Source organism: Phyllopteryx taeniolatus, chromosome 9 (assembly GCF_024500385.1).
Source record: "Phyllopteryx taeniolatus isolate TA_2022b chromosome 9, UOR_Ptae_1.2, whole genome shotgun sequence".
In the NCBI taxonomy this organism is placed as follows: Eukaryota; Metazoa; Chordata; class Actinopteri; order Syngnathiformes; family Syngnathidae; genus Phyllopteryx; species Phyllopteryx taeniolatus.
This window is the reverse complement of record NC_084510.1, coordinates 24,764,903-24,789,811: the sequence shown is the minus strand read 5'-3', so window position 1 is coordinate 24,789,811 and position 24,909 is coordinate 24,764,903. Positions and strand designations below refer to the sequence as shown.

The following is a 24,909-nucleotide window of genomic DNA, read 5'->3' as shown; positions in this document are numbered from 1 at the left end:
CTCGGCCAAGCGCTCTCCCTCCCCAAACATGGACTTGTTTAGAGAAGCGTCCGTGTTTATGTGCCAACGCGGACATGAAGCCAGCGGCACGCAGCATGTTCCTGCTATCTTTTCCACCCCAATTATCCAAAACCGCTGCGCTTACAGCTTTAAAACTGCTGAGAGCCTCCGATGGATGTCCACAACAGTGCGTGCGGTTTGGCCAAAACAGCAAGAGGTGTATATCGTTTAAAGCAGGGGTTCTCAAACATTTGGGGTCCACGTTCCTTTTTATTGGGGAGAATCTTTTTCCAGCGAACCGCTCAGAATCCTAATGCATGTATTTACTTATTTTTGAGCTGCAACTAACGATTATTGGAATTATTGATGAATCTGTCGGAAAAGAAAACGTTTCAAATTTCCATCGATGTATTTAAAAACAGGACATAATTTCAAATTGACTGATATATATATATATATATATATATATATATATAATATGACTGAGTAAAATATATCAGTTTGCTTTCATGGAAATCAGAGAATGTTGAGAGTCTGACATTCTGACAGTTAAACAGGGTCTCTAAACAATTAATCAATTATCAAAATAGTTGTTGATTGCTAATCGATTAGTTCTATTTTTGGAGCGTTTTACCCAAAACCTATTTGACCGGGTTAATAGAAAGGGACTAAATTGAATCCTCAATTCAGTTTCTGTTAGTCGTACAGTGGTGCCCTTCTTTTTTCATAGCTTTACCCCTCCCCCATGCTTTAAACACATTTAAACTTGTTAAGAAAGCACAACTTATTAAAACACTCTTTTGAAAGTATTCCTTAGCTCCTGTTCTCACTCTCACGCTGTCAACAAATTACATATAACATCACTTTGAGGAAATGAAGAGTATCTCGCTCGCACAGTTCTCCAAATAAGAGGCAACGCGCGCTTGCTTCAAGTTGTTTATTGGTCAGACCCAGTCGAGGTTTACGATAAAACTGACACACAAAACAAAAGACAATTAAACATTGTGTATTTAAATATGTGTGTTCAACCAAACCAAATAACTTCTTCTAAAGGAAGTTTGCTACCTTCATGCTAAAATATAATGTAAAACCCCGAGATGAGCTAACAAAAATTAGCATTTATGATTTGGTACTTATAAACCGTCAAACATATATTTTCTGATCTGGGTTGGTGACCTTCTCTGCCTCTTCTTCTTTCTGCTAATCACGCTGCATATCTTACAGTAGACTTCAGTGCTGCCCGGCTTGTTGTGGCACTAAGTTTGCACGACACTGAAGGCAAGCAATTCTTTCTTCCGACGTGTCTGTATAGTGTAAAAATCTGGAAAAACAATCACTTAAAAATCCATGATATACCAGGGGTTCATTTTTTGCACTTTTTAAAAATAGAATTGATTGCAAATTATTTTGCGGACCCCAAAGTTACGGTTTGTGGATCCCATTTTGAGATCCACTCGTTTAAAGACGGGGGGGGGGGGGGGGGGGGGGGACTTTGGCGCCTGGCTGCACACTTGGCCTCCCCGTTTGGAAACTTTCGGGGAAGATGCTGCCAAGAGAGCGTGTGACCCCGCCGCTCATAAAAAAAATGGAAGCGCACATGCAGCAACTCTCTGGCTCACACTTTCACACTCACTTCCTACCCTCCCCTCACTAGAAACCCACCCCAGCCCTCACCCTACACCATACACAAAAATACCTGCACCTCTCATATTAACCCATCTCTGTCATTCACGCACGGGCACGTTGCAGCCACCCCCGCCTCTCTCGCTCTCTCTCAGAGTGTAACAGGAGATCTGAGGGTTTTCCGTGGGTGAGTAGGTGGGTCAGGCCTTACTTAAACTAATGGCTCCCAGCAGTGTTGAATAGCCAGACACGCTGGAGCCGAAGCCTGAGGTTTTGGAATGCCACTGCCGGCTCAATGCCTGCCTTTCATCGGCACCAAGTCGGTGGAGGAAAAAGCGAGGGAGTGCATGAGACAGAGAGGGAGTAAAGGGAGGAGGAGGGACCCATTTGTTATGGGTGATGTGAGGCTGGCTGAAAAGGAGGGTACAATGAATTGTGGCGAGGGGGGGGGGGGGGGGCAAAGAGAGACAGAGGGAGAGAGGAGTGATAGGGCTCGTAGGATGTCAGGAGTGGGTAAAGTACCAGTCGGTTGGGAACCCCCAATGATTGCCCCCTCATCCATCCATTTTCTGAGCCGCTTCTCCTCGCTAGGGTCGCGGGCGTGCTGGAGCCTATCCCAGCTATCTTCGGGCGGGAGGCAGGGTACACCCTGAACCGGTTGCCAGCCAATCGCAGGGCAGATTGCCCCCTCATTTGTTTGCAATGCCTTTGGGGTGGGCAGCGAACGAGCCTCGAGGAAATTTAGTCAGAAAGGGAGGCTGTAGTCAAACGATCCATTTATCCATTTAATATATCGCACTTGTCCTCATTAGCGTTGCGGGTGAGCAGGAGCCTAGCGTCGCTGACTTTTGACGAGAGAAGTGGGGTCCACTCTGGACTGGTTGCAGGTATAATTTTACATCCTTCCAGTCCTTTTTTGGGTCTCGGCCGAGCTGGAGCTTACCCCAGCTGACATTTGGTGAGAGAAGTGGGGTTCACGCTATACTGGTTGCCAGTCAAACACAGGGCACATCCATCCATCTATTTTCTATACTTATTCTCCTCATTAGGGTCACGTGTGCCAGAGCCTATCCCAAGTGACTATGGGTGAGAAAAGCGAGGTACGCTCCGATGTACGTCGTCGTCAGGGCTCTACGTCCGGTCGTCAAGGTAACAAATCCCACTGGCAAGGAGCTGCTGTGGGCCACAACTTACACCCAGGCGCTCACACGTGAACTAACCTGCTCCATTTCCCGACATCACTCAGTAAGCCAAGCCCATTAAAGGCACACATCTAACACGGGAATATGCTGGTATGTAGAGTGATTACATTTCTTAAAACCCGTTTATTTGTTGACATTATTATGTTTTTATACAATATAGTGTATGTCTATGTTATAAACTCAAAAGTGTTGGGGAGCGGGGTCCTGGAGGCCATAAAAGCTAGCCGAAGTGAACTCAGTTCTCTAAATCAGCCTTGAACACTTGGAAAAACATGAAATGCGTGTGACCTCCGAAGGCAACGCGGTGCGGTAATGGCTGCTAATGTGTTCCACGGAAACAACGCTGACGGCGAGTCAATTAGGATCTGTTTCCCAGGGCAACGTCACACAATTGGCAGCGCTTATAATGGTCGAATTAGCCTCAAGTCTAAGCAGACCCAACGACTTTGACACGTCATTAAACACCGCGGCGGGAGTTTGAGTTCAGAAAAGCCGCTTTGCCGGCCAGTTCCTTCCAGCAGCGGTAAACATGGTGCCCTAATTGTGTTTTACAAGCAACATCGGGACGACAGTTGTTGGATCGGGAACTCTTGAGTCCACCGCAGAAGCATCCTAAAGTAAATGACTTTTTATTGCCATTGTTTCTTCCTTTAGCACAAAATGTTGCCATGCCACCGCCGCAGCATAATGGGACGTTAAATGGATTGCGGCCAGCGTGGTTTTTCCAAAATACAAACGTTGACTCAAATATTCGCACTTGGAAGAAGTGAGGGGTGATGCATTATTTCTTAGGTGGTTATTTTGCAAAACACCATCAAGCACCATTTTATATTACTCGCTTCACAAGCTGTGCTTTTACATTAGAGGTTGAAAATACAGTGGTGCCTTGAGATACGAATTTAATTAGTTCCGTAACTGCAAATAGTCGAATCTCAAATCACCTTTTCCCGTTGAAATGAAAGGAAATGCCATTAATTTGTTCCAGCCTTCCCAAAAAAAACATGAATTGTTGAAATGTGTATTTTAATTTGGAAAAATAGCAATCCCTAATATTCTACTTTAAAAAAACACAATGACATAATTGAATCCAATGAAAGAGAATTAAACAGTTTTTGTCACGCTGCATCAATTGAATGCTGCTCCTTCTGGTGTGCCCGCCTTGACCCCCTGGGGGCAGTATAAGACAGCCAGGCTGTCAATTAGACTAATTGACTAATTAATGTTCGCTGAGGCATTACTAGGCAGTCTGCAGCAGCCAATCGTATTGCAGCGGGCCATGCCGTGCCGTGCCTAGAACTCATGTGGGACTCATAACAATGCTTCATTCAGTCATCGATACTCCTCTCTCAGCTAATCAGTTCGGCAGGAATATAAGTCGTTCTACACAGAGGATGAAAGATATACTGTATGACTCTTATATTCTCTGTCTACATGTTGCTGCTGCAATCGTGAGGAAGTGCTGCAAACAATGTATCACCCTACTTAAAACCAGCTGACAAAATATGAAGTCAAAAAAAATACAGGCAGAGGAAACACATCATCTGAGTAATAATCAAAAGATCGGAAAATGACCGATACCTCCATGATGCAATGCGGCACGATGACACCGTCTCAAGCCCTACAAGAAAATGCTGAAACTCACGCGTGGATTGCTTTGTGTGGGCAATCAATTCCAGGAAATGACCACCATTTGTAACCCTATCAAAGCTGTGACAACATTTTGCATACAAAAAACAAAGTTTCACAGTACCACTCAGTGTTGCCACAAAAACTTCAGACATCTTCTGTTAGAAAGCTAAACAAATGTCAGGAAGAAAACCAGAACTTTAATTGGAATTAATCATACGCACGTTAAATGGTGCTAGGTGTGTGCTGACTCCTAAATAACCTGAGTTTCAATCTGATTGGTTAATTTTGAACACAGCCACATCCCCAATAATTGTAGGAGGGTGTGCACACTTGGGCAACCACATCATTTCAGTTGTTTATTTTTTTCTTCCGCTCTTGAACATATTTTATTTTTCAACTGAACTGTACAGGTTATAGGTCACATTAATGGGTGGAAAAAGTTTGAAAGCGATTTATCTTGGTCTCATTTATATACCTGGCATTTGAACAAGGGTGTGTAGACCTTTTCTATCCGCTGTGTATCTGCACATGGAGACACTTTTAAGTGAGAGAATAACGGTGTTTTTGGCCGCGGGGCGAAGAAAAAGTCCATTCGGTTGTGAATCCATCGGGCCGCGCTGCTTACCAGAACTGCTTTGTGGCTTCTTAACTGCTCTTTAACTCAAAGTGCAGGAGGAAGAATAGATTTTAAATGAGCGCCTTTATTTCGGGGAAGCGCATTCCTTTCCCGCGTCCTTTCGGAGACGAACAAAGCTGGTTTGTATTTACGTCACCTATCATTCATTTCATCCCTGAATGATGACCCCCCCCCCCCCCCCCCCAAAAAAAAAAAAATCCTTTTATTTAATCTCTTCATATTTTTCCCTTACAGTAAATGGACCTCTGGACAATTACGAGGCTTCGAAGTGATGTGTCCCTATACGATAAACACATTGCAGAGGAACTAATGGATAAATATGTGCAAGATCAGACAGTGAAATCTGCGGCTGTATCAGATTAGTGAACATTGGGATAGTGGGTGTGGGGGGGATTAGGGAGGAAAGCCTTGCCAGTAAGGTGGTTAGAGTGGATCAAAGGGAGCAGTAATGAAAAGTTCTGATCTGAAAAATCAAGCAAATGTGTCGTGTTATCAGTGGAGCCGGAAAGTCCGGGAAAAAGAGGCGAGCGGGAACATTTTAGGATCCACGTGACACTTAATGTGACGACTCATTTACTGACAGACACTGCTCAACCACGCCAATGTGCCATTCATAAGTGGCTTTTTCTGGTTGAAACCAGGAATTATGGACATTTTCCACAAGCGTAGCATTTTCTTGTTGAAGGACAAGTGATTGAGAATGGACAGTGACGTCGTCAACGAATAGAACATTAGTTTCATTTCTTAAGAAATACTGTCAGAAATTTGATTTTTTTTTTTTAATTGAGAACCTTATTATGAGACATTTGCACTGGTGGAAACATTTCTGAAATTTTTCCTAAAATTGAAAATGAACAGAAATATATGGGATTATTGGGAATATAGGGGAATTTGCAAAATGGAGCCTAAATCCATCCATCCATCCATTTTGTGAGCCGCTTCTCCTCACGAGGGTCGCGAGCGTGCTGGAGCCTATCCCAGCTATCTTCGGGCGACAGGCGGGGTACACCCTGAACTGGTCGCCAGCCAATCGCAGGGCACATACAAACAAACAACAATTCGCACTCACATTCACACCTACGGGCAATTTAGAGTCTTCAATTAATTTACCATGCATGTTTTTGGGAGGGAAGAAACCGGAGTACCTGGATAAAACCAACACAGGCACAGGGAAAGCATGCAAACTCCACACAGGGGAGGCTGGATTTGAACCCAGGTCCTCAGAACTGTGAGGCAGGTGTGCTAACCAGTCTCACCGTGCCACCATTTTATAATCGTTTTTTTTTTGGGGGGGGGGGTTTGCATTAATTTTATCGGAGTTTTGAATTTATTTTATGTACTTGATATTTTTATATATGCTCTTATAGTATGTTATATTTATGATACAGATGGTTTAAATTACCTGAACTAGCCAATTAGTTTTTTTTATATTATACATTTATTAGTGTATTTATTTTTAATTCAAATGTATGTTTATTTGTATTTTTAACAGAGACTTAACGTTGGAATTAATGAGAATATGGTATAGAAGGCATGGTGGACGACTGTTAGAGCGTCTGCCTCACAGTTCTGAGGACCCGGGTTCAAATCCCCAGCCCCCCCTGTGTGGAGTTTGCATGTTCTCCCCGTGCCTTCGTGGGTTTTCTCCGGGCACTCCGGTTTCCTCCCACATGCCAAAAACATGCATGGTAGGTTAATTGACAACTCTAAATTGCCCGTAGGTGTGAATGTGAGTCCGAATGGTTGTTTGTTTGTATGTGCCCTGCGATTGGCTGGCAACCAGTTCAGGGTGTACCCCGCCTCCTGCCCGAAGATAAATGGGATAGGCTCCAGCACCTAGTGAGGAGAAGCAGCTCAGAAAATGGATGGATGGATGGATGGATGGATGATACATAATTGGATTTGACTTAATATTTTCAAGAAGACATGTATGCAAATAATAAAATAGTAGATTTTATTAATATTATTTTTATTTTATTTTTTATTATTATTATACACTGTAGTATTTGTATTATGGGGTGAAATCTCTAGATTTAACACAAATGTTCTACCCCTTTGACTACATGTTCAATTGTTTTGTTTTACTTTTTATCATTACCATTCACAGAATTCTCCATAGTGCTGAAAATGCTGATCTTAAAACACACACCAAAAAAAAACAACAACAAAAAAACATTCACGCCGTGTGGGAAGCGTTAAGTAAAACTCCAGGAAACAGTGGCTGGAAAAAGGATTAAGAGTGGCACCATAGCAGCTTTTCTTGAGCCCAAAAAGATCTCTGTCATCATTTTAAAGCCATTTGGCTGCTATTCTCCCAGTTAAATCCCATTTATTTAAAGGGGGGGAAAAATACCCAGGAGAAACTCGGTCTGGAAGAAAAAGGCAATAAATGGAGACCTTCATCAAGGCTTTTATAACCTTGTGACTATTCTAATAAGATGCCTGTAGTCGACGGTCCAACTCAACGTGTTGGAAAAATTGGCAGGGTGGCTGACAAAGAATACAGATCTTTTATCTCAGCTTCCTCACAACACCACTGCTGGGCTAAAAATCGTAAATGTTCAATATTTACGATTGCAAATCCTTATGTGTGGTCAACACCCAATTTGATCATCCTCCCTTGCGGTCAAAGTCAGCAAAGGCCCGATTACCGGATATCTTTAAACAATTATCTTGAGCAAGCAGTTATTATATATAGGGTATATTAAAAGTTATTGAAGAGTTGTCATTGTCGGTGGAGTTTTCGTTATATGTGGTGTATTGTGTTGGTCATCTTGAGTGTACCAAGCACGATCAGAACAGTAAGAATACACACAGTGATTTTTGTTGTCGTCATGTGTGGGGTCTAACAATTTAAAAATGGTTAAGATGTTAAAAATCAATGTCTGTGTGTAGTCTGTTTTAGTATAAAATCAAGTTGTTTTGGTTGCATTTACAAGCAACTGTGTGGTGAGTCGCTGAGTGTTCTGCAAGAACATCAGGTTCTCATTTAGTGAGAATTGCTTACTAATACAGTATGTTTACTGTCTCCAATTCAGCATTTTTAATGTTCAGCACTTTTCCTTTTTTTCTCTCGCGATTTCGACCCTTTGAACAAAAAGTTCCGCCAAAAGCCCACCAAACACGACACGTGTTTTCTCTCTCGGCGTCCGGCCGCGCTGCTGATGAGGCCCGAGAGGGAGTTTTTTTGGGTTTTTTTTATGAGACGTTATGTTGCAGTCCTCGGCTGTTGATTAAATTACAAACTGGTAGCCAGTTAATCACAATCCACCTCTATTTTCTATACTGCTTGTCGTCCTTGGGGTCAGCGGTGACCCGGAGCCAATCCCAGCTGACTTTGGCGGGAAAAGTGGGATCCACCCTAGACTAGTTGCTAGCCAATCGCAGCTAATCAGGTGCATTCCATTTCTAATTTCAGATGGAATACTTTAATATGAATAACTTTGCTGTTTTTACTCCTTTTGGTAGTTTGAAATGTACTCCTTGCTGTTGATAATGAGCTAGTAGGACTTTCCTTATAATGTCGTCACACTCTTTCGTTAGATTCTTATGCAAAGGTGAAGGCATGAGGCTGTTTCTTTTTCACATGTGCATATACAAATATATACAATGGGAGGAAAAGGTATGCGAAAACTTTGGAATTTCTTACATTTCTGCATAGTGGTCATAATATGTGGCCTGATCTTCATCTAAATCACAAGAATAAGCAGAATCTGCTTTAACTTATAGCACACAAACAATTATATGTTTTCATAGTTTTAATGAAAATAAGATCGAAATACTCATGGGACAGGGTGGAAAACGTAAGTGAACCTCTAGGCTACACATTCTCCAAGAGCAAATCAGAGTCGGGTGTGAGCCAACTTGGAGTCCAATCAATGAGGCAAGAGTGGATATCTGGCCACGAGAAAAAACATACACCCAGTTAGAATTGTCTCTTGTCCCTTGGAAACCATGCCCCAAATTGGATAGGAGGTTGTCCACTTTGTTTGGAAGCATATCCAGGTTGGACTTGTTTTCTTTAAGTAGTTTCACTATTGTTTTTAGACTTTGGAATCACGTTTAATATTGTGATCACCCTTTGGCATCACCTTTTTCGGGGGCCTCTACATTCCGGAAAACTCAGCACTTTTGGCAAGGACGTGCATCCAAAAGAAAATGTATGTATTATTGACCCCCCCCCCCCCCCCTCCAAAACGAACCCGGTAGCACCCCCAGGAAAGTTAGAAAAAAAGTATCCCCTGACACCTGTTTCAGTGATCAACTCAAAATTGCATGGACATGTGTCATAACAGGATGCATGAAAAAGACTCAAGGCTCTGAAGTGAACAGGAAGTTGGGCATTTTGGTTTGAAGCAGCCGTTTGGGTGAATTCCAGAGCTTCCACATTGATGAATCCGCCCAAATGAGCCTGAATCAGGAGTAGGTGTCCTAGACAGATGGGTGATGCTAAGTTGCCAAGCTTTTTTGGTGGAAACATTTTATCTGGGGGGGAGCATGGCGTCAAAGTTTGATGATCATTTCAAATATTCCGCCATGCAAAAACAGGGAAAGTCTGTCTTTTTCCCCCAAAACCGATTATTTCAACAGGGCTGTGTTCACTTTCGTTACCCACTGTATTTGCATAATGATCATTTCTCAGATCCCCTACTGCCTCTTTTTCTTCTGTCCTTTTGTAGAGGGGGAGAAAAAAAATTGCTGTTTATGTTTTCTAAAAGGGGAAAATTGTAGAGGGAGCGTGTGAACCAAAACAGATGCCGCACACACTCTCTTGTTCTGTCTTCATCTGGCTACACACACACACACACACACGTACACAATGGCAAACAGCTGCGACGCCAGGAAGACGGACCAGTGCAAGATTGCTTGAATGCAACACGCGTGATTACGCTCGCTTTTTTTCGGGGGGATCAATGGGGTTCTTGGTGAAGGTGGAGAGTAAGCTGGAATTGTTCCAAATTGGGACAGCTGGAGATGTGACACATTATATTTTCAGATTCAGCATTAGTGGTAAACTCAATAGCGTTCTTGGTTAAAGGCGAAAGTAAGCCATACTTCAAAATGAATGGGCTTCCTAGTTAGTCATAGGAAAGTTTAAATGGGGGGGGGGGGGGGGGGGGCAATAGGGCTCTTGGTTAAATGAAAGTAAACTATACTATGAAAAATGAATAAGGTTTCCACCCATGAACAGAAAGTTAAAGGTGGAATTGTTTGAAATTGTGCCAGACAGAGAAATGACGAGTTCCATTGACATCAACTACCTTGTCCACAGTGTGTTGGTGTTCCTGTAAAATCAATAGGGTTGTCGTTTCAAACAGCCACAACGCGACTTTGCTTGACTTGCATTCGCATTTGCTCTAAATATGCCTTTATGCGTCAACAGTCTCACCGCTGCAGTCGCTATAGGTCCTACAGCATCAGATGGAAGGCCTTCCTCATTCGCGCATCACTTCCCCCCTCCCCCCGTCGTCCCCCTTCCCCGTTGTCTCCCCTCATCCTCCCTCCTGCTCGCCACCACCTGGCGTTGCCTCTGAGCCTGCTGGCTGACCAGATGCACTCTGAATAGAGGAGAGGAGTCGAGGCCAGGTTATTACGGATGATGATTCACACAAATTCGTTTTTTTGTGTTTGTGCGTGCGTGCCATACAGTACGTGCGCGTTCGTGGGGACACCTGGTCGTTACACCAAACAGGAAGTGGCTTGTGTCCGTGGGAATGTGGCTCACCGGCCGTCTCTGTTCGAGTTCATCCTGGAGTTGTTTGATGGGGTTTAGGTCAGGGGTTCTTCCAAGCATGCCTTCAACCCAGGGGTGTCCAAACTACGACCGGGGGACCATTTACGGCCCGCCATCCATTTTTTTAGCAGCCCGTGGCATTGGCTAAAATAAACATTTGACACTGTCGTTTGCCTGCATTGAACTCCAATGTGTGGCAAGGCAGGAGAAGAGAAGAAGAATAAATTCATTCTTATATCTTTCTTAATTCCGTTTTCCACTAATCACATCATTCGGTAAGATCAAGGTCAGCTTAGTACAGAATGCTCCTGTTTTAGTTCATTGACAAGCGTCTAGTCTGTGATTTTTAAGAAACTGTCAGATGTTTAATGTACATAAAACATGATGTATGAGTGAGCTGAATGGTAGTAAGCGTTTTTTTACCTAAACTGGAAATCACTAGCGCGCTAATGCTAATCACGATTGCTAACCATTTTGTAGTCTCAAATTCTTTATACCAAATTTACACCATACACTCAGTTCCAGCATATGCAGTTTAAGGATAGAAGTCAATCCCTCATAAATGGGAAAAGAATGCATGTTAGTAGTACAAATAAATGAATAAATACAATTCTAAAAAGACTCGATAGTGACAGAGTAATAAATACCAAGAAGCAAAACAGCCACCAGTATAATACTCCGACACCGTCCTTCCACTGGAGCCGCACCTGAATATCAACCAAGGCTGATTGCAGAGAGGTGCAGCTGGCTGATTGCAGGCAGGTGTGGCTCACGGACTCCGCCCACCAATTAAGCAGGCCAGACTGTGAGCAGAAAGAAAAGCCATTACCAGCAGGCCAAAACACAGAGCATGAGAAATTACATGCAATTGAAAAGAACTGACAGTTTTTGTCACACTTTGCAACGATAGAAAGGCCATTGTGCTGCTGCTGCTGCTGCCTCGGCCACCTGGGGGCAGTATAAGACAGACAGACGGAGCGTCTGTACATGGACGTCCGTACAGTATAGACGTCTTAGATCCTCGCAGAAGATAAAGAACATATGACTGTGAGTACTCTTATATTGAATCTCTAAATGTGGTGCTGCACCGCTTTTGTTTAAAAATGTATTTTTGGAAGGCTCCTCTTTCTGTTATACCGTTATACTCCACAGTCTCCACTTTGCTGCAGCACTGCCCTCAGTCAGCGTCATCTTGTCGTTGCGTGTTCCGACTGATGCGTTCAAATGCGGCGTGTTTCAAGGCAGTATCCCGGTTACTCAATTTCAGTGCCTTTTGCTGTGGACACTGCAATGTTATACTTTGCTGCGGGACTCGTGTGTCTTCCAGCATGGTCTCCTCTCGAATGTTGTTTGTTAGCCTCTTCTACTGACTGATGCGTTCAATGCGGCGTGCTTTTCACATTTTTCCGCTTAACCTGTTTCTGTGCCTTAGCTCTAGACACGGCACCGTTATACTCCACAGTCTCCACTTCGCTGTAGGGCACCGTTTTTTGTTTCGTCTCAGATCAGATTTGTGGAAAATTACGGTAAATGAAGTATTTATCTATAAAGAAGACCCTCGGTCTCCCCCACAGTTGTTTTTTTTTTTTTTGCTAGCATGTCTCCTTCGGGGCAATGCGTTCAACGTGGCGTGTTTTGTTTCCAGCGACTCCTTGACTAACTTGAGGAAGCGTTCCCTTGACTTTTTACTTTTTTGTCCATGTAGTATACTTGTGTTCTGATGACTGAATAATTGAGTATTGTAGTGCCTTCCACGTGTCACCTACGTCATCAAAACAGATCCATGTTCTTCTGTAAAATAAATAGTGGGGGTTTTGGGGTAGGGTGCTGCCATTTCTCTCCACCTGTTTGTCTCTTTGCGTGCATAAATCAGTCGGCGATTTAAGTTTAACTTGCGCCGGGGGAGGAGGCGAGGAGAGTGATTCAGGCTCCTCAAGTGTGTTCACACCAACGGTGGCTGAGACAAAAGGGTATCAATGAGAGGGAAAAAGGGGGGTGGGGCGGAGGAGGGGAGGGGGTCTAACATTCACACACATGTAGATGAGCACACTTTTGTCACCCTTGGCACCGCCTCTTGTTTAGCCTTTAGGTGCCAAAGCAATTAGTTATGTTAATTGCAGGGTCCGTCTCGTTGAATGGAGGCACTCCTGGATGCTTGCTTGGCCAGGAGCCATACTGTGAGCAGGAGGAGGAGGAGGGGGGTTGTGACGTCACTGCGCCGCGGGGGCGGGGCTTAGGCCGCGAGTGGCAGGGTCTGCGCGGCGCGGGTGCGTGGAGGCTCAGAAGCTGCGAGCGCGCACGCCGAGGAGGACGTAAATAGAAGACGAAAAGGCTCACAGAGAAGAGGGCGGGGGGACGTGAACGCACCACAGCATTGAACGCATGTGTGTGCGTGTCGCTCCATCTGGGTGCCATCTGCGTCCTCACATTTGTGGGAATGCAAACACACGCGTGACACATGCGGGAGAGGCAAAAAAGAAAAAAGAAAAAGGCAGCGGATAAGGGCGAAGAAGAAGCCACAAGTGCAGCTTTTGGACTTTCTCTGCAGGACTTTGAACGCGTGGACTCTACTAGAGAGGAGGTAGGAGCAAAACCCTTTCCAAAATGAATTGCCTGCACGCGTGCGTGTGTTTTGTTTGCGCGCGTGTGTGTGTGTGCGCGCGCGCAGCTTGAATTCCCTTGTGCTGCCCTGCGCTGTGCAGATGGTGCAGCCTCATCTTGTCCTCTTTATCCCCGCAACCTTGTCCTCTGAGCTAATGAGGAATTAATGTACAGCGCAACACAATCTGTTGCTGGTGGCTGCAAATTGAATCAATGAGTAATTTACTGTTTAGGCTATGGAAACATAGTGTTAAAAAAATAACACAATGAAAAAATAGTCAGTGGAATGTAAAGTGTAAAAAGAATTGACCTAAATACAGTCTGTGCCTCGGAGGTGAGTCTCATCACATAACAGTACTCACTCCGGTGTAAAAAAAAAAAAAAGAAGTCACTTAAGCTATTGTGAAACTTAAAACAATAAATAAATATTCATTCTTTGATGCCATGCAGAGCGAGATTCCTTTTTGTGTCCGGGAGGCGACTCTCCTCATATAAAGACCAAACACAACTCAACATGACATTGCCAACTTTTTATTAATGATTGCCGACGTAGCCAAAGACCCGAAAATCACTTTCCATCTTTTTTCTTGTTATTTTGATACGAATTTAATGGCAAAATTTCCAGAAAATGTTGCTCGAATTCCAAAAATGTTTGACATTCGTACATCATTGGAATTCCGAGGTTCCCTTTACTCACACTTACTTAGTCTCCTTTCACACTGCATATCTTGTACACACTCCTTGTTTCCCCCTCCCCAAAAGACCGTGCGAATCAACCGCCTTCGCCCAGCACTCTTGACTGATGTCACGCGCGAAAGAAAGCAAGCAAGAAAGAAAAAGCACTTTCACTCCCCTCAGCTGTCATTTCCTCCCAATAGTCATCACTTTTATTTTTCCATGTGGCAAACAGAGCTGAAGAAAGCAGTCCAGGGGAAAAGACACGTGTGCATCTGTTGTATGGTGTCCAGGGGCATATGGACTCGGGGCGGGCAGGCAATCCGCTTTGTGCATCTTATGTGTCAAGCTGTTGCACAACAGCGATGTGTTTTTGTATGATGCGAAAGGATTGGAGGTTTGTTGTTACTTGCATGGAATGGACGAGGTCATGTGTGTGTTTGGGAGGGGGAGCTTGGAGTGGGTGGGTGGGTGGGGGATAGATAGATAGGGAAAACACAGAAGAGACCTGGCTAGCATCACACCGGGACTGTTCGGCAGAGATAGGAGCGCGACAAACTGTCGGCCGAACCAGATGGAGCCCCCCCCACGACCCCCCCGTCTGGTCTGCTGGCCAGCGTCAGCCTCCTGACAGCGCCCACCGGTCGTTGTGTGATGCTGCATGGGAAAGCACCACAGGCCGAAAGAATCGCACAATAACTAACTAACTAACTAATTATAAAAATCAAAATCAAGAAAAGAAAACTGGGTCCAATCTCAGCGTTTGTGTGGATTTTCTTTAGGTACTTCAGCTTCCTCCCATAATCTCAAAAAGTCCAAGTTAGGTTCATTAAAGACTCTAAATTAGAGGTGCAACAACTAATCGATTATCAAATTCATCTGACTATTTTGATAATCGATTAGTTGTTTTGTGACATTCACTTAAAATTGTCAAAATTCTCTACATTTGAGCCGCTCGACAATAAATATACTCAGATTTCTGTAGCAAGCGGATCTTTTGATCGCTCCAAAGAAGACATTTGCAAAAATCTGCTTTTACTTTGGAAAACAATGATCAACATTTTTGGCCTATTTTCTGACATGTTACGGACAATAACTGAATCATACTCAATTTGTTTGTCCATTTTCTGTCCTGCTTTTAAAGGGATGCAAAGTAGTTTGTTTTTTTTAATCCGATTCATCGAAAAGCTAATCGACAGATTCATTGATTATTCAAATAAAATTGTTAGTTGCAGCCCTACGCTAAATTATCCATTGGTGTGATTGTGAATATAGATGGTCGTTTGTCTGAATTTGCCCTGCGATTGATTGGTGACCAGGCCAGTGTGGATCCCACTTCTCTTGCCAAAAGTCAGCTGGGATGGGCTCCAGCTCACGCGCGACCTGAATGAGGAACAAGTGCTTTAGAAAATGGACAGATAGTGCCACTATTATCCTCATCTTGTAAGGTTCTCGTTAGACTGCACAGGTGTACTATTGTTATGTCTTGTTGAAGTTTTCGTGCCACGTTCCCCGCGGCTAACTTTCCCCGCAAACCAAACAGCAAAGGCAGACCACCGCCGCTAATATCAAAAGAGCTGATCTACACGTCGCCCCCCCCCCACTACCGCCACTGCCACCCACCATCCCCTTTTTTCCTGTAAACACAGGCGCATACAAGCAGCGTGGAGCAGCTGCTTTAGAAGCGGGGATGCAGGAAGTTCTCTATTAGTTCCAGTGGCAAGGGCTGTGATATCTGACCCCCAAGGACGGCAATTGGAGGGGGGGTGGGGGGTCTCGCTGGCGTGACCCGAAAACGCCCTTGTCATGTCATATTCGGCAGCGACTTCTCAAAGACGACGGCTTCAGACGATGGCGTTGAAGTGATGGATGTGTGTCAGAGAGCATCCGGCGACCTCGTTGACATCGTGCACGGGGGTCCGGTGACCCTTGGCCGGCCCCTCCACTGCCACTCGGTGACCCGGGAAGAAGTTGTTATGGTCCGAAAGGAAAAGCTCCAGTCAGAGCTCGGATGACTCTACTGGAGTCCAGGAGACATCATTAACATAACCAATGGCTTTTTTTCATATCAGATCATGTCTGCTGATTTAAAAATACAAAATATGATTCATGTTTATCAAGAGTGGTTCCAGGCCTTCCCACGAGGATGTTTTTAATTTGCTCTGCTCCAGTCCAGACATCTTAAAAACGATCAACTTTTCTCCATCAGCCTCGCCACCGATGAACTTGACACACCAGATGGTTTGTGTCCCCAAATCCACGTGGGTTTAACCCTCCTGTTAAATTAGTTTCTCAAGAACAGCAATAATGCTCCTGGGCATGTTTAATAATCCTCAAATGTCAGGAATGGAAAAAAAAAAAAATCCTGATGAACACGGTTTGAATCTCAGTATTAACTCCATTACAATCAATTTTGAAGTGCTTTGCCATGACAGATCATTTGATAATTGCGTGGATAATTTGCTTGTTTTTGTATTTTATTTCAACAATACGTTAAAACTTGTTTTGAATGTCCTTTTACATTGAATTAACCATTTGCATTGTACAGGGGGTGCTCATTTTATGACGGTCCCAATTTAGGACATTTCAAGGCACTTGGTTACTGCTGCGCTGACTGTTTTTCATTTGATTGTTTTATATTTATGGCCTAGAAGTGCTTGTCATACAAATATTTCCTGTAATTATAACTTCCTGTGGTCCGACTTACACACAAAGTTAATTTATACCATAGAAACAGAACTCCATCATAAGGCGAGGGCCCCTGTGTGTGTTGAAAACATATGGATGGAAGTAAGTAGACTGGGAATTATTTGTGATGTTCCAGTTAAGGAAAACAAATGACCCCTAAAAAAAAAAAAATTTTTTTTTAGCACATCCCTTTTCCTAAAATCTGTGTGTGTGTGACGGCCTTAATTCGGGACCTCGTGTTGGTCCGTCACAAATTAGTGCCACCCCAAAAAAAAAAAAAAAAAAAATCTAGAAAAGCAATTACTTCCTGTAAGTATAATTTGACTATTGCTTTAGCGTAGGTTAGTGATAAACTACGGCACGTTCAGATGGGTTAATTTGGCGTGGGAGGTTAAAAAGAGCCAAAAGCAACTAAAAAGGGCCGCCACTTTTACGTATAAATCATTTTAGGTAATTCGACGAAGGGTTTTGTGTGTCTCTTGTGGATGTCTGGGGGAGAAAAAAAACAAAAAAACCAGCCTCGTCCAGGTTCTGATAAAACTGCCGCGATGTTAGCATCCGCGCTAATTCCCCAACCAAAGAATGCTGAACGGCCGGCAATCGTCTTGAGTGGATTTGTGGGATTGCCACACCTGCACTCTCACTAATCTAACCCTCGCAAGGACGGACAGCGTGTGCGCGTGTGTGAGTGTGTGCATGTATGTGTGGGCGGTGCAGCAACAGTCTGTCTAAGTCGTTATATTACAGTCACCTTGGTTTCCCTCCCCAAAAAGCAGAATAAAAAAAAAAAAAAAAAGACAAAAGAAGGCATTGTGTTCTTGAACTGGGAAATGCACAAAGTGGGCACATATATGTAGATAACACACACACAACATTCATGATCATCTTCCACAGATGTATCTTTCTCCCCACTAATTTTCCGGAGCACAGCTGGCCTCTTTGTTTCACTTATCTGTCTCTCCCAGCGGCGTACAGCTGGGCTACGCTCGCCCACCCGTCTGCTCACCGAGAGGGCCGCGTTACCTAAAAGCTCGGCCTCAATTCCTGCATTTTTTTTTTTTTTTTTTTTCCCCTCCAAGCGGGGAGCTTCTGTCTGGAATTGTTGCCCCGGATGAATGTCAAAAAAAGAAATTGGCCGTTGTTTGATAATGCGAAGTGGGTCAGAAGACTTTTGGGTAAACATCTTCAGAGTGAGCCACGTGGTGATGGCGACATCTGGTCGGGCCCCGATTCTGGGACTGTGCAGTCCCCTGACACGTGGGCTGATCTAGGTCAATCGCTACGTTTTCCGTTGTGCTTTATGAACTACTGTAAATTACCTGTGTGCGTTTTAGAATTCTTGGTTCAAGTGGATGTTCTAACTTTAAAAATGCACAGGAACGTGCGCAATGTTCATTTTTGAGTGCGAAAAGAAAGGCTTCGTTTCCACATTTCGGACGGCGGTTCACAGGAATGATAATTGATAGGCGGGATAACCAATTAGCTACGGAGAGGTGAGAAGGCTTGTAACCAGATAGGCAGTTAATCCATTAAACTTTAGTGTGTGTGTGTGTGATGATTGGCAGCTTTGAATTGTCTCTCTTATGTCACAGTTGTTACTTGCGTGGGTGTCTGCTGGCAATTTCACAGGTGTGTGTGTGTGTGTGTGTGTGTGACAAAGGCAGGAGAAAACACTTGGTATGTGGGGCCAACGCACACACACACACACACTGAATTTACTGCCACCCCCAATATCCCCAACTAAAATGTTATCCATGATTGGATGGTTGCTAACAGACTTAAAACTGATTGGTAGTCTGGTTAAGGATGCAGCTTTCCATTTCCAGATTTCCAATCCGTCCATTTTCTGTCGCGTTTGTCCTCATTAGGACGTCATCTTGAGTCTATCCTGTCTGGTTTTAGGCGTGATAAGTGGGGTGTATCTTGGATGAGTCTCAAGTCCATCACAGGGTACATAAAGACAAACAAGCATTCACACCTAGGGACAATTTAGTCTTTCATTAACATAACACGCACGTTTTTCTTCATGGCAGGAAGCCAGAGCACCAGGAGAAAACCCACGCAAGCATTTGGTCGATCTACCAATAGTGTGAGAGCGATTTCCCCAAAGTCAGTGATGATGTGTTGATGCGTCCACCACCACAGGTCCAAGATGGACAAATTGAGCCTAAGCAAGCAGTTAAGAAAAACCTAGCACCAAACTCCAACATGTCTTAAGTGGTTTGTTTATCAGTGAACTACAGGCACATTGCACCTTTGACTGTCATCTACAACCAGTGAGTTTATTGCACACACAAAAACAAAACAAACTGGAACCTTTAGAAAGCTATAAATGACTGTTAAGACTGTTGGGACTTCGTTAGCGTGAACGCCACTTCCTAAGTACTGAGACACTCGCTGTTGCACTTTGGGGGTGTTTTTACGGTCACTAAAGCGCCTTTTCCCCCATGAAGTAATTTAACCTCAGCGGATGGTGAAAAAAGTAACTGACTCTCACTCTAAAAATGATTATAATTGCCTATATTAACTGTTTAAATCTTATATACCACACACTATGATTTCGGAATGCTTTATCATTTTAAGCAACCCGACCTCTGATAAGCGGTAGAATCATGCCTTGTGTTTAAAAAAAACAAAAACAAAAAATGCTAACACTAAATAGCATCTACGATGGGGTACTTTTAACCCTTTAAGCAATTGATTGAACACAAACATTGCAGCAACACATGTAGACCGACAATATAACAGTCCTCACTGCCATATATTCTTTATCTTCTGCATGGAATGACGAATATTAGTGCTGTACTGATGAGCTGAGAGAATTGGGAACTTTTGGGGGAAGCTAGAATGGATTATTTGATTAATGGAATGTTTTGTGTTACGAGCATGGTCACGGCTGAATGAAAGTCACCAGTTCCTGCTTTCCTGCTTTTGCACCATCTTAAGGCAACTTCGAGCATGATAGAACACACAGAACATTAAATGGGGGACGTTTTGGGGAAAAGCTACGATTCCACAGGGGAAAACAAACAAAAACAGGCACTTTTGTGCTTCCTGTTGCCCCGCTTGTAATACCTGATACACCGTACAATACATGCGCTGAAGTCCGTTAGTTGGTCGACAGAATTGTCTAACCAGATTGGGGTTTACCATTTCTAACCGTACCGCGGCAAACCAAAATCTGGTCCTTACCAGCTCTTCTCCCCCACTGCCTGACCTCATGCGCAAGACCATGCAATCCTCGCTTGCTTCCAGAACGACATCACTGTGCTTCTTTTACTCCTCCTTTTTTAATTTTTTTTTTTTTTTAAATTAATATTATTATTATTTTTTTTTTTTTCTTTTCAGTTTAATGGATAACGTCTGTGTGCCTCGCCAGTGGCCTCTCGCAGTTCCTTTCCCACTAAGTACATTTCCATCCCTCGGTTCCTTTTCTTTCCACAATATGCGGCACGCTGCATTACAGCTGTGTTTTTCTAATCATCCCGCCGAGCGGCGAGGTTACACGAGGGCTTTTTCTCACTCCAGAAAGGCATCTGTGCTTTCTCACATGAAAGTCGCAACAGCAGTTTTATCCTGACTCATTGTCCTTCACGTCACTTTGTCTTTATCTTCCCCTAGCCCTCTTTTGACTTCTAATCCTCTCTGGCGCAGCCCGATACTTTTCTCACCTTTAAATATCTCGGCCGTACCGCGCCGCCGCCTCTTGCCCCTCCCCGGGCCCGAGCGAAGAGAGCGGCGTGTTGACGTTGGGCTTGGGCCAAATATGTAGTCGATGGCGCAGGAAGGCGGCCGCCGGAGCCAAGAAAAACAGCCTGGCTCGGAGTCTGACAGCCATGCTTGTCTTTCTGATGAAACCAAATGAAAACAGTATTTTCTAGCCTTGTTCCTGAACCGCCCCCCGCCCCCTCCCGCTCCCGCTCTCCATCTGCCTCTCTTTGCTCACACCTAACCAACAAACCTTCTCCAGTCAGTCAAAGCGCTACTCAGGACTCATGCAACCTCTACAAGGTGCTCCTGTGATGATTATATGGCCAGTTTGTGAAGGCTGTGCGATTTTTAAAACGTTGTTTCTCAATTGTAGCGGCATGGCAAACTAGTGGTTAGCACGTCTGCCTCATTGTTTCGAGTTTTGAACCGCTGGTGCGGCCTTCCTGTGTGGAGTTGTTGAACACATTCGTGAACTATCACTGACTTTGGGGAAACAATGTCACACTATTATTATTGACCAAAACACAGCGGGGTAGTTGGAAATTGGCTTCACAGTTGAGAAGTTCTGGGTTCGAATCTCAAGTTTGCATGTTCACCCTGCACTTGCTTGGGTTTTCTCTGGGTGCTCTGGTTTCCTCCCACATTTCAAAAACATGCATGCAAGGTTCTGTGAAGACAAGATTACACATAAAGCAGGAATGGGAAAACTTTTTTCTTTAAAAAAAAAAATAACTATACATTATTTTTTTAATTTTGTCATTTCAATATAAAATTATATATATACATATATATATATATATATAAAATATTATAAAAATAATTATAATGAAGTCCCATTGTATCATAATTAATTTAATTTCCTGTATAATGAGTTAACCAGTTATTTATTCAAATATGTAAAATAGTTTTTGATTTTACAGCAGTTCAACTAACAAATTATGTTTGAGAAATTAGTGGCGGCACGGTGGGCGACTGGTTAGAGCGTCAGCCTCACAGTTCTGAGGACCCGGGTTCAATCCCTGGCCCCGCCTGTGTGGAGTTTGCATGTTCTCCCCGTGCCTGCGTGGGTTTTCTCCAGGCACTCCGGTTTCCTCCCACATCCCAAAAACATGCATTAATTGGAGACTCTAAAATTGCCCGTAGGTGTGACTGTGAGTGCGAATGGTTGTTTGTTTCTATGTGCCCTGCGATTGGCTGGCAACCGGTTCAGGGTGTACCCCGCCTCCTGCCCGATGACAGCTGGGATAGGCTCCAGCATGCCCGCGACCCTAGTGAGGAGAAGCGGCTCAGAAAATGGATGGATGGATAAACACATTAGTTAGTGCCAAAAATACATTTTAGGGAAAATTGGCTGAATTAGTGCACCAAATATTACAGAGCTCTTGATAATGTCAATATTGGTGGGGCATACTTTGCCCAGCCCTGACAGGAAGTTTTCTCATGAGGAAACTCCATAAAAATTGCCAAAGTGGAACAAGAGGAATCAACAGCCTCACCGTGGCTCTGATGAATTGCTGGACTGCACAGTCTGGATCTAATTGGCCGAGAGCTTTGGCCAGCTGGGACCTCCAACAGTCACCTGTGAAGGGAGATGTGGAGTGGGGGGGGGTCTCCAATAAGCCAACCCCTCTCACCCCCCGCCCTCCTCTGACTGAGCGACTGTGAACACATGGAATGGGGGCAGGGGGTTCGAGAGCAGAGGTGGTGGTGGGGGGGGGTCGTGAGGCACGAGGACGACTGAATGCGAGCCAGTGGACTTAAATGCCAAGCAGACAAAGGCCGCACCTGGTCCCTGTCGGTCCATGCACAAGCACCACAATGCAGCGCACATCTGTTCCTCTGTCGTGTGCTCCCTCTTGACCTCCTCATACACACACACACACACAAACACACACACACACACACACACGTGTTGTCAACACAGGCATCGCAAAGCATTTCCACTCGACAGCGCGTGCTCTTCTTAGTGTCGGGTTGCTGTCGTCTTAACCTTCGCCGCTACTCGACAGGTTGGATGAGCACGCTGTTTTCAGTCTTTTTTTGGGGATGTGTGTGGTGTCGCGTTTCTAAAAAGGGGACACGTGTCGCCTTCGCTTCTTTCGAGCGAATTACACTGGCGCCTTGACTTACAAGTTTCATGTGTTGTGATGTGTGAGAGCCAAAGTTGCTGACGCACTTTTCAGCCGTTTTCTGAACGCCAGGAGAACAATAAAACTCATAAACATGATGAGCACTCTCACAAGAGCTGCTGTCAGCCACAGCTCACACCCAGACACTCACTTGCAGACTCTGCGACGTCACGCACCAGACATCGCCTCTTAAGAAGCAACACACAGACACTGCAATACGTACAGTATATTCAATGCCAGTTTTTTAAAATTATTATTATTATTTTTTTTTTTTTTAGTTCAAATGCATTTACAATGTGTTTACATTTTTGTATTTTTTTTTTTAATGTATAAGTATATATCTCTATTTTGCAGAGTTCCACCTGATAAACGGGGCTCACTTGAAATCATATCCAGTTTAAAGAAAGCGAGCTTCAATTAAAAAAAATGACTTGAATAAAAACTTGATGATTTTTGAGCCGGATTTTAAAACAAATTCCTTTAATTGATATTTATACACTGACTGCCTGTTTTTATCTGCTGCTCTGCTTTCATCTGTGGTTTAAAAAAAAAAAAAAAGTGTTTTTATTTTTTACTATTTTTATGGGGTTTTTTTGTTTTTGTTTTTTGTTCCTTTTATTTTTTAAACAGTCTGCTTTGTCCCGCTGTAAAACCTGAATTTCCACTCTGGTGAGCCTTAAAGGTTGATCTTATTTTAAACCCCAAACGTAGTCTGCTTTTGCAGATTTTGGAATTGTTATTTTAGTGAAAATGTGTTTTAAGATTAAACACAGTGTATACGAGTCCTCCCAGAGGTTCTCGTGTTATGTGTCACTGATAAATGAATGGGGCCTGCGTTATATCTTTTCTCACCTCATCTTCAAAAGGCGGTCGAGAGATAGCAGCACACACACTCTTGTAGAGCCCCCCCACCCCACCCCCCCGATAACCTTTTCAACTTTGGAGTGAAACCATAAGCGTAATAAACCCTGCACATTTGTTTGCACGTCTCATTGTGTGTCATTTATTCAGACTCCTCGTGTTCTACTCAATTAACATGAAAATGGAGCAGTCGCTCGTCGGCTTGCCGGCCACGGGACAGTTTTTTTCCGCCATGTTCGCAATCATCAGCCGCCGAGGCAATTTCATGTTTTAATGCGCACGTGCGTCACCTGAAGCTGAACAAACAAGCAGCACCTGGCTAGCAACCAGGGGACAGACGTGCGTTCCCCTTGGGTTGCCGTGGTAACAATCGTTAGGAAACTACGTAAACCCAAGTAACCTGATATAAGACTGTATTGAGAAGCAGCTGATGACTTTCGCTTTTCTTTTTGGATTAGAAATAAAGGGAAAGAAACCAAAAATCTACCTAAAGAATCCGAGTGTGCATCCAACTGTCCTCATGTGCTCGCTGGCCAGATGAAGTCATGCGGCTGTGCGTGCTCGTCGACTGCAATTCAAAAACACCTGAGGCCCTTTGTTGTCTTGACCAATTTTCAAAATGTGAGGAAAAAATAAAAAATCAGCATGTTTGTGTTTACTGCTCATATATAGTGTGTGGGCTACGCCGCGTGACCAAAACAACACACCTCATACATTAACAATGTATTTTGTAATACCAAGATTGACCTGTGAGAGGCAGCACAGTGCCACAGGGCATCCAGACTGCCAGAGTAGTCGTAGAAGAAGACTAGTAGAAGCTATGGCTAACTGTTAAGTTTATCGGGTAACTACGTTGCAGCTGCAAACTCGTCTCATTGTCATTTACGTCGTGCTGACCCGTCAGACACAATAATCCCATAATCCGACCTTTGCTTACTTTGATCAGAAAATGCTCAAATTCGCCCCCCGCGGTCTGTATGTGCATACCCCGCTTTGAGAAGTGTTGCGGGTTCTCGGTGTTGACATGAAGGCCATATGCTCCATTGATTGTGTTATTGAGATGTCAGTCTAATTTCCTGACCATACGCAAGTGTGTGTCTGTGTGTGTGTGCTGCAGGCTTGCATCCCGCTGTGCACTGGCACTGCCTATCGTGCATATATACGCGTGTGTGTGTGCGTGTGTGTGCGCGTGTCCCTCCTTGCTGCACCCCGTGTTGGTGAACAGGTGGCGCGACGGCCGCCAAGCCACAGTGTGTAGTTGTAGAAAAAGAAGGATGAACAGTCAAAGATGTTGCATGTGCACGACAGATGGGCAACACAGGGGGGAGGGGCTGGGGCAGAAATATGGATACCGCAAGCTTGTGCGTCCATATTATGATATAAGCTCATATTCAATGTATCGTTTGAATATCATGAATA

At 44.0% G+C, this 24,909-nt stretch overlaps 1 protein-coding gene across 3 annotated transcripts in view; it reads left to right on the top strand.

Annotated features, from left to right (window-relative positions):
• LOC133483307 (protein CBFA2T2-like) overlaps window positions 1-24,909 on the top strand; it is a 57,627-nt gene that overhangs the window by 16,439 nt on the left and 16,279 nt on the right. The window contains exon 1 of one of the 3 annotated variants that reach the window (XM_061784330.1): window positions 11,672-11,872. The exons of 1 other annotated variant lie outside the window; for it this stretch is intronic. The gene's annotated coding sequence lies outside the window, so the exon portion shown is untranslated. Of the gene's footprint in view, window positions 1-11,671; window positions 11,873-13,095; window positions 13,407-24,909 lie in introns of those variants that run through there. One more of the 3 variants, XM_061784329.1, reaches the window with a different exon arrangement.